At 37.5% G+C, this 8,859-nt stretch overlaps 1 pseudogene; it reads left to right on the forward strand.

Moving 5' to 3' along the window:
- The first annotated feature begins 7,293 nt into the window (after window positions 1-7,293).
- LOC120255665 lies at window positions 7,294-8,498 on the forward strand (annotated as a pseudogene).
- Window positions 8,499-8,859: the final 361 nt, after the last annotated feature.

Here is an 8,859-nt window from a genome sequence, read left to right on the forward strand (position 1 = left end):
GTGACACTCGAGTCATCAAGATGAGAGCGATGCGTATATACACCAAAGTAAGGGTCAAATTGAAAGATCTATCAAGAAAAATGCATTATACATTACGAGGATTCCCCGATGGGCTATACAAATCCTTGGATGACTTGAATGTAAATACAGTCGAGCATCTAAAAACATTTTATGTGCCAGCTCGGCATGAAAAGGAGAGAGGCATTCTCTTTTATAAGGACAAGAGCAAGAAGACCTTAAATGATGATATCATAAATATTGAAGAAATAGAAGATGATGAAGCTCAACCCATAAATTTCCCAAGCCATTACCCCAACAAGCTCAAGACGATAGTTGAGAGATTTGGGAGCAAAATCAAGTGGTCAAGGAAGTCACATCGTGGCTTTCGCAGTTGTGGCATCCTACACGTATAGACAAGAATGGGATAGGCTATTCTGAAGTTTTTCCAAGCACTCATGTTACATGGTAACATTGCAGGAGGAGGAAGAGGAAATAAAGATGAAAAAAATGCACCACTCGAACTAGAAGACGGGGGCAAGCAACAATTGATGAGTTGGTTGAAATCGACTTGGGAAGCGATGATGACCCAAGACCAACTTTCCTAAGTGCACAACTATCAGAAGAAGAAAAATCATCATTCAAGGCTCTCTTGAAGGAGCATATTGATCGCTTTTGCTTTGGAACTATAATGAAATGCCGTGATTAGATGATGAGGTAGCTCGCTCACGGACTCAGCCATTGATCCTATCGCTACTCCAACAAACAGCACCAAGGAAGATGAAGTTTGACCTAGAAGAAAAGGGTGATAGAAGAGACCAAGAAGCTCGATTGAAGCAAAATTTTTATCGAGAAGAAAAATACCCCGATTGGATAGCTAGCATAGTCCCCGTGAAAAAGAAGAATGGGCAAACTACGGATATGTGTAGACTTCAGGGACCTGAATAAGGCGTGTCCTAAGGATGATTTTCCCCTCCCAGTTATGGAGCTCATGATCGACAACACCTTAAGGTACGAAATGTTCTCCTTTATGGATGGATATTCTGGATACAATCAAATTAAAATGCATCCAGAGGATCAAAAGAATACTGCTTTCTGAACACCCATGGGAATCTATTGCTATAGGGTAATGCCGTTCGGATTGAAGAATGCAGGAGCGACATATCAAAGAGCTATGACCAGAATATTTGATGATTTAATTCACAAAGTTGTCGAATGCTATGTAGACGATCTTGTGGTTAAAACAAATTCCAAAAGACAAGCATCTTGATGATTTCGAGGACAGCCTTTTACACGCCTCGACAAATACAAGTTGAAAAATGAATCCCATGAAGTGTGCTTTTGGAGTCCCTCTCCGAAAATTCCTAGGCTTCATCGTGAGGCACAGGGGAATAGAGATAGATCCCTCCAAGATAAAGGCAATCCTGGAAATGCCACCTCCTCAGACATTGAAGCAACAGGCTCCTTCCAAGGTCGCTTTAGCATACATCGAGATTTATCTCCAACCTCTCGGGAGATGCAAGCCCTTATCTAAACTGGTCAAGAAAAAAATGCTCCTTTCAAATGGGATGATGAATGTCGAGAGCTTTTCGATGACATTAAAGCAAGACTTTGTTAAATCCACCGTGCTAGCAGCCCCGATTCATGGAAAGCCTCTGATCTTATATACAACTGCATTGGAAGGGTCTTTGGGGAGCTATGTTGGGCTCGTAATAATGAAGAAGGTAAAAGAAAAATGCGTTATATTACCTTAGCGGTGATGTTGGTAGGAGCTGAGAGTAAATATACGCCAATTGAAAAAGCATTGCCTAGCCTTTGGTGTTTGCAGATCAAGAAGTTGAGACACTACTTTGCTAGCGCATAAAGTAATACTCATATCAAAAAAATAGACCCACTCAAATACCTTATGACGAGGCCGTTGCTTACAGGAAGACTAGCAAAATGGGCATTGATTCTGATGGAATTTGACATAACATACACTCCACGTATAGGCAATTAAAGGGCAGGCGCTTGCAGACTTTCTAGCAGCACATCCTCTCCCTGATGATTCACCACTTAATCTTGAACTCCCTGATGAAGAGACATTAATGGTGGAAAGAAAGCAAGGTGGCGACTATACTTTTGATGGAGCGTCATCTATAAAACCGCACTCATGTCCCAAATGCCCACAAATCAAAGCCGGAATAGGACTCGTATTCGCTACACCGAAGGGGGAATCCTCGGATATGCCTCTCCCTCACGGAGCCATGTACAAACAATGAGGCGTAATATGAAGCTCTCATAGTCGGGTTTGGAACTCGTAATCGAAAATGGGAATCCAAGATATACATATATTTGAGACTCACAACTCATTATCAAGCAAGTCGAAGGAGACTACAAGATATACAAACCTCGAACTCTTAAATATTATAAGAAGGTCAAAAACTCGATGAAGAAAAATCCCCCAAGTGCAATTGAGGAGGGTTTCAAGGTCGAAAATGGAGAAGCCGATTCTCCTGCAAAAAGTAGCAAAGGAGCTGGCAAATCCAAATTATGAAGAAATCCATATAACCATAAGAAATAGAAGACCCATTAGTACGATCCCCGACGAAGTCGAAGAGGAGAGTGCTGGGGGCAATGCGGAAGTCTTCACTCTCGAAATGTCAAAGGAAGATTGGAGACAACCGCTCATAGAATATTTGAAATATCATAAACTCCCCGGAGGATAAATCAAAAAGGTCTTCGAGATAAAGCGAAGAGCCCCTAAGATTCACCCTCATAAATGATATATTGTACCGTAGGTCATATGATCAATTACTCTCGCGTGCCTCTCATATGAAGAAGCCCAAGAAGTTATGCATGATATACATTCCGGGATATGTGGTGCACACCAATCCGGACCCAAGATGCGACTCAAGATTAAGCGCTTGATATTACTCGCCAACCATGGTTGGAGATTGCATTAATTATGCTAGGAAAATGTCATCTATGTCGATACATGGAGACTTTATTCATCAACATCCAAATCCTTTACACCCCACGACCCTCTTCATGGCCTCTTTGAGATATGGGGGAATGATATAATCGGGTCCTATTGAACCACCATCATCTTTGGGGCATCGATTCATATTGGTCGTAACAGATTACTTTTTCCAGATGGGCGTAAGCAATCCCACCGAGAGAAGTCAAAACTCGAGAATATCCTCAAATTCTTCGTGGAAAACATCTTATATAGATTTGGGACTCCAAGAAGAATTATTTCGCATAATGGCCCCTCTTTCGTAAGCTTTAGGTCGGAAGATTTGCACAAAGATCATAAAAATAGATTGGAGATATACCTCCATTTATAACGCTAGAGCAAATGGATTGGCAGAAGCATTCAACAAAACCCTCTCAAAGTTGTTGAAGAAAGCAGTGTCTAAAAACAAGAGAGATTGGCATGAAAGACTCCCGGAGATGCTATGGGCATATCGCACTACCTATAGGACTCCGACACAATGCACACCATATTCTTTGGTGTTTGGAACTGAAGCAGTTTTACCTCTCGAAATCCAGATACCTTCCCTAAGGATGGCATTGCAAAATGAAATTTCTAATGAAGATAATGTTCGGCTCCGCTTGGATGAGTTGGACTCTCTTGATGAAAAAAAGATTAGGGGTGCAACAAAAACTCAAGTCTACAAAGCACAAATGTCTCAAGCATACAACAAGATGGCTCAGCTCGGACTTTTTACCAAAGGAGAGATGGTCCTTGTCCTCGAAGACCCATCATCACCAACAAAAAAAGGCTGGGGGCAAATTCAAAAGCAAATTGGGAAGGCCCTTATGTTGTGGAGATCGCTCACTGAAGGAGGAGCATATCAACTTATCGATGCCAACGGAGAAAGACCGATGCCACCCATCAACGGGCGTTTCTTGAAGAAATATTATGTTTAATGTAAAAATGTTTGCCTATGACGGAGCGTCTGGTCCCTCACAGAGGTAGACTAGTCATATACAATTAAATGTATTTCTCGAGGCAAAACATTTAGTTTCATGCATTTATGTACTAAAATCATACCATGTACTAAAATTCTTTCAATGAAATAAGGAGACACGTGTTTGTCTATGAAGGAACGTCCGGCTATTTGTAGACCGGTCATGCACAGTTAAGCGTGCTTCCCGAGGCAAATACACTGGTCCCTGTGTCTTTAATAAAAAAAAATTAAGTTAATAAAAAAAAAGAAAAAAAAAACAACAAAAACAAAACAAAACAAAACAAAACAAAAAACAAACAAAAACAAAAAGAAAAACAGAAAAATCAAAAATAAAAAAAAAAAAATCCCTATGCATGTTAAAGTGTTGAAAGCTAAAAGTTTCTTTGATGGTATTGCTCAATCAAGGTCTTCATCGGGTGACCAAATTATCTTTGATTACCCTAAAAATTTCTTTTCAAATCATAAATACGTGTTTAACCTTCAATCTGAACGGTTGAAATATGATTTAAAAGTCTAAATGATTTATAGAAGCAAGGAGGATTGTGGGTCATGATTATGATACCACTTCTCTGCATTCAATGTTGATCAAGGTATTAATCGGACCATGCCAAAAATTCGGATCGGTCTAAAAATTTTTTTGTGCAAACTTCAAACCCTGACAATGCTCAATATGAACGGTGACGGTTTGGTCTCAAGTCCACCGATTATCAAAATAAAATCACAAGACAAACATGAAATTTATTGATGATTGTCATTACATCATAACCAAATTCTAGCTTAAGATCGAGATAGTCAAAAAGAACTTCAATCCTTTTGAAAGTTTTTTTCTATATGATCAAGGCATCCTAATCTTCAATATGAACAGTCACGATTGGATTCTAAGTTCATTTGACTATTATAAAAAATTCGACAATATAAAGGCGGAATCTACCTAAATTCCCCGCCCTAGCCTACCCTCATCATCAAGTCAAGCATCACCACATCAAATCATATTCGATTTTTAGTGAACCTTTTTACAGTCATTTATAAGGTCCTTACCTCTAAGATGAACGGTGGAGATTAGAATTTGAGCTCATTTGATTATCATAAAAAAATTTGAGTTCAAAAACCTTGTTTGTCTAGTTCTCTATTCGCCCATGTTGCTATCAAGTGGATGAAGTGCTATCAAGTGGATGAATGACTGAAAAATGCTTACAAATACAAGGCCCCTCATTCACCAAAAAAACATAAAAAGTGAGATTCGTGACTTCTCTCACTCAATCTCACTAAAATTCTTCGCGAGAAAAGTACGAAGGGGGCATTTGTTTATGTAAAAAAATTGCATGTCCTGATTCAAATCGAATAAAAAATTTAAAAAAAGAAATTATTACACACAGTCTAATCATAATCGAATTGGGACAATAAATGGTTAAGATAAATAAATTTCATTATATTTGGATATATTCAAGATAAGTGCAGAAGACATTTTTTGAGATAATTTAAAATGTTTAAATCACAAGATCAGCCGAGAGCACAGATCTCAAGGCGATCTAAAATATTTAAATCACAAGATCAGCCGAGAGCACAGATCTCGAGGCGATCTAAAATATTCAAATGATAAGATCAACCGAGAGCACAAATCTCGAGGCGATCTAAAATATTTAAATCACAAGATCAGCCGAGAGCATAGATCTCGAGGTGATCTAAAATATTCAAATCACAAGATCAGCCGAGAGCACAGATCTCAAGGCAAAAATGCCAAATTACAAAATTGCCTTTGAGAACATATCTCGAGCCATTAATGCAAAAATACAATATATATATATATATATACACATATCCTTGAGGACATATCTCGAGGTAAAAATGAAAAATTTAAAAAGAGAAAATTTTTTAAAGATTGCCATTGAGAACATATCTCGTGGCATAAATGCAAAATTACATAATTGCCCTTGAGAGCATATCTCGAGGCATAAATGCAAATTATAAAATTGCCCTTGAGAGCACATATCTCGAGGCAATCGCAGATCTTAGGATAGCCAAACATATATCCCGAGGCAATCCTAAATTTCATAAAGCCTGAAAAACAGATCTCGAGGCGATTTGAGAAAGTACAAATACCGAGACATCCAAATCATATCCCGAGGCAAATTGAATTTTAAAAAAAATAATAATAATAATTAAAAAAAATTATTATTAAAAAAATTTAAATAAAATTTTATCCTCTTTAGGGCATCCCACGTGAAAAAAAAGGAGGACAAAAAAGAAATGAAAAAAAAATGATAACAAAAAAAAAAATAATTCAAATTTCGAATTTGAAATTAATAAATTAAACCAAAATAACAAAAAAAATATATATAATAAAAAAATATAACAATAAAAAAATAATAATAATAAAATAAAATAAATTTAAAAAATAAATAAAAATAATAATAATGATAATAATAAATAAAAATAATAATAATAAAATTTAATTAATTAGATTAATTAATTAATTAATTAAAAATATAAAAAATTATATAATATTAAAAAAATTATTAAATTTCAAATTTCGAATTTAAAAATTAATTAAAAAAATAATAATAATAACAAAATAAAAAAAGAAAAATAATAATAATAATAATATAATAATAATATATATAAATTGAAAAATTGGTCACCATAGAGAAGGTTGGTTGAAAAAGATAAGTTTTTAATTAAAAAAATATATATTAATTAATTACAGCTTTTAAAATTTTGAATTTTTGATTTAGTTTTTCTCTATCCCGACTTGGTTAGGATTTGACTGGAGGAGAGGATAAGATCTAAGTTTTTTCTTTTAAAAAGTGGGGAAGGATCGGTGAAGGAGGGTTTTTGTTTTTGGAGAAAGATTTTTTTGGAAAAAGGAGAGAAAAGAAAAGATTTAGAAGACAAAGGAGGAAAGAAAGGTGCATCTATCTCTCGAATTCACATGAAAAATCGTATCGCTCAGTCACCATCGCCGCCGCCGCCACGCTCATCGTTGATGTTGCCGGCGTGATTGAGAGGTCGAGATAATGCCACCAATCACGCCGGATGTTGATCGCCGCCATCCGCTAATCGTTGTTGTGCTCGCTTCCGCCGCCACGCTCATCGTTGATGCTGCCGCCGTGATTGAGAGGGTCGAGATAAGGCCACCAATCACGCCGGATGTCGATTGTCGCCTTCACCGCCGCCACTTGTTGTCGCCTTTGCAGACCATTGTGTTGTCGCTACCATTCGGGCTCTTAGATCGCGGCTGCCTTTGAGCTTTTTGCTCTTAAGTCTCGTCCTCGACTCGCACGCCTCGGCTTCGCTTTGAATTCCACGGCAGTGGAAGGATTTTTATTGAGGAAATAGAATCATGGGATGCTTTTTCTCACTACGTGAAAAGATATTCATGGAGCAAATGACAATGGAGCTCCTTATAAGTCGAGCCATTCAAAGAGTAATGATGGGTTTTACCCGTGCTTCGGATCCCTACTCCAAAAGGTGCACAAGTTGTAAAAAGTTCACCCATTTCATCTGTCCCCTCGCTTATTTCGTGAGATGAACTCAAGGAAATAATGTATAATTTTGGGAACCATGAATTGATTGGTGAGGGTTCATATGGTAGAGTATATTATGGTGTCCTTAAAAATGGGAGAGCAAAGCGACTATTAAAAAGTTAGACACCGATGAGGGGCAACTGGATCGGGAATTATCGGCACGTGTGTCTATGGTTTCGAGGTTGAAACATGACAATTTTGTTGAGTTGCTTGGATATTGTGTTGATGGAGGTCTTCGAGTCCTTGCTTATGAGTTTGCAACAATGGGCTCTCTTCATGATGTTCTTCACGGCCTGGAAAGGTGTTAAAAGGCGCAGAGCTCGGGTCCCTGCTCAGTCATGGGCGCGAGCAAGTGAAGATTGCTCGTGAGTGCAAAGCAAAAGGTCTTGAATGTTTGCATGAGATAGCATAACCACATGTTATTCACCGAGACATCAAGTCGAGCAATGTTCTACTATTCGATGATGATGTTGCGAAGATTGCCGATTTTGATCTATCAAATCAAGCTCCTGATGCAGCAGCACGTCTTCATTCCACTCGAGTTCTTGGAACATTTGGTTATCATGCTCCAGAGTATGCAATGACCGGACAGCTTAGTTCAAAGGGTGATGTCTATAGTTTGGTGTGGTTCTTCTAGAATTCTTGATTGGTCGGAAGCCTGTGGATCATACATTACCACGAGGGCAGCAAAGTCTTGTTACATGGGCAACACCAAGATTGAGCGAAGACAAGGTCAAGCAATGTGTTGATACAAGGCTAAATGGAGAGTATCCTCCAAAAAGTCATTGCTAAAAGTCGGGTTGTTGTAGCCGCTTTGTGTGTTCGAGTATGAAGTCGATTTTAGACCGAACATGAGCATCGTGTTAAAAGCTCTTCAACCGCTCTTGCACGCATGCTCGGGGCTATCCCGGTGGAACCGCATGATATCGATCTTAAAGCATTTCTTCCACAATTGCTTTTTATTTTTTTATTTTATTTTTGCCAAGTTTTGCAGAATACCGGTAGTGCCCTCATCGAATAGAAACGCTAAAAGAATTTAAGCGTATTGTATTTGGGTCCCCTTTAATTCATTATAAATAAATAAGTTACTGATCGGTGCCGTAAAAATATAAAATATAATAAAAATCAAAATATCATCATAATAAAAATAAAAATAAAATAAATAATAATAAAAATAATGAGAAACATGGCAATAAAAACAATACATATAAAAATAAAAAAATTTTTGATGGAGGCATGCTATAAGACGTGGGGCCCACCATGGAGGATATACATGGGGTATTTTAAAAGAAAATTAATATATGTAAGCATGAATATAATCACAAAAGAATCATGCTATCTATTGTATTCATATACCCCTTCATGAATTCAAGAGAAGAGTC

Source organism: Dioscorea cayenensis, unplaced genomic scaffold (assembly GCF_009730915.1).
Source record: "Dioscorea cayenensis subsp. rotundata cultivar TDr96_F1 unplaced genomic scaffold, TDr96_F1_v2_PseudoChromosome.rev07_lg8_w22 25.fasta BLBR01001125.1, whole genome shotgun sequence".
Lineage (NCBI taxonomy): Eukaryota > Viridiplantae > Streptophyta > Magnoliopsida > Dioscoreales > Dioscoreaceae > Dioscorea > Dioscorea cayenensis.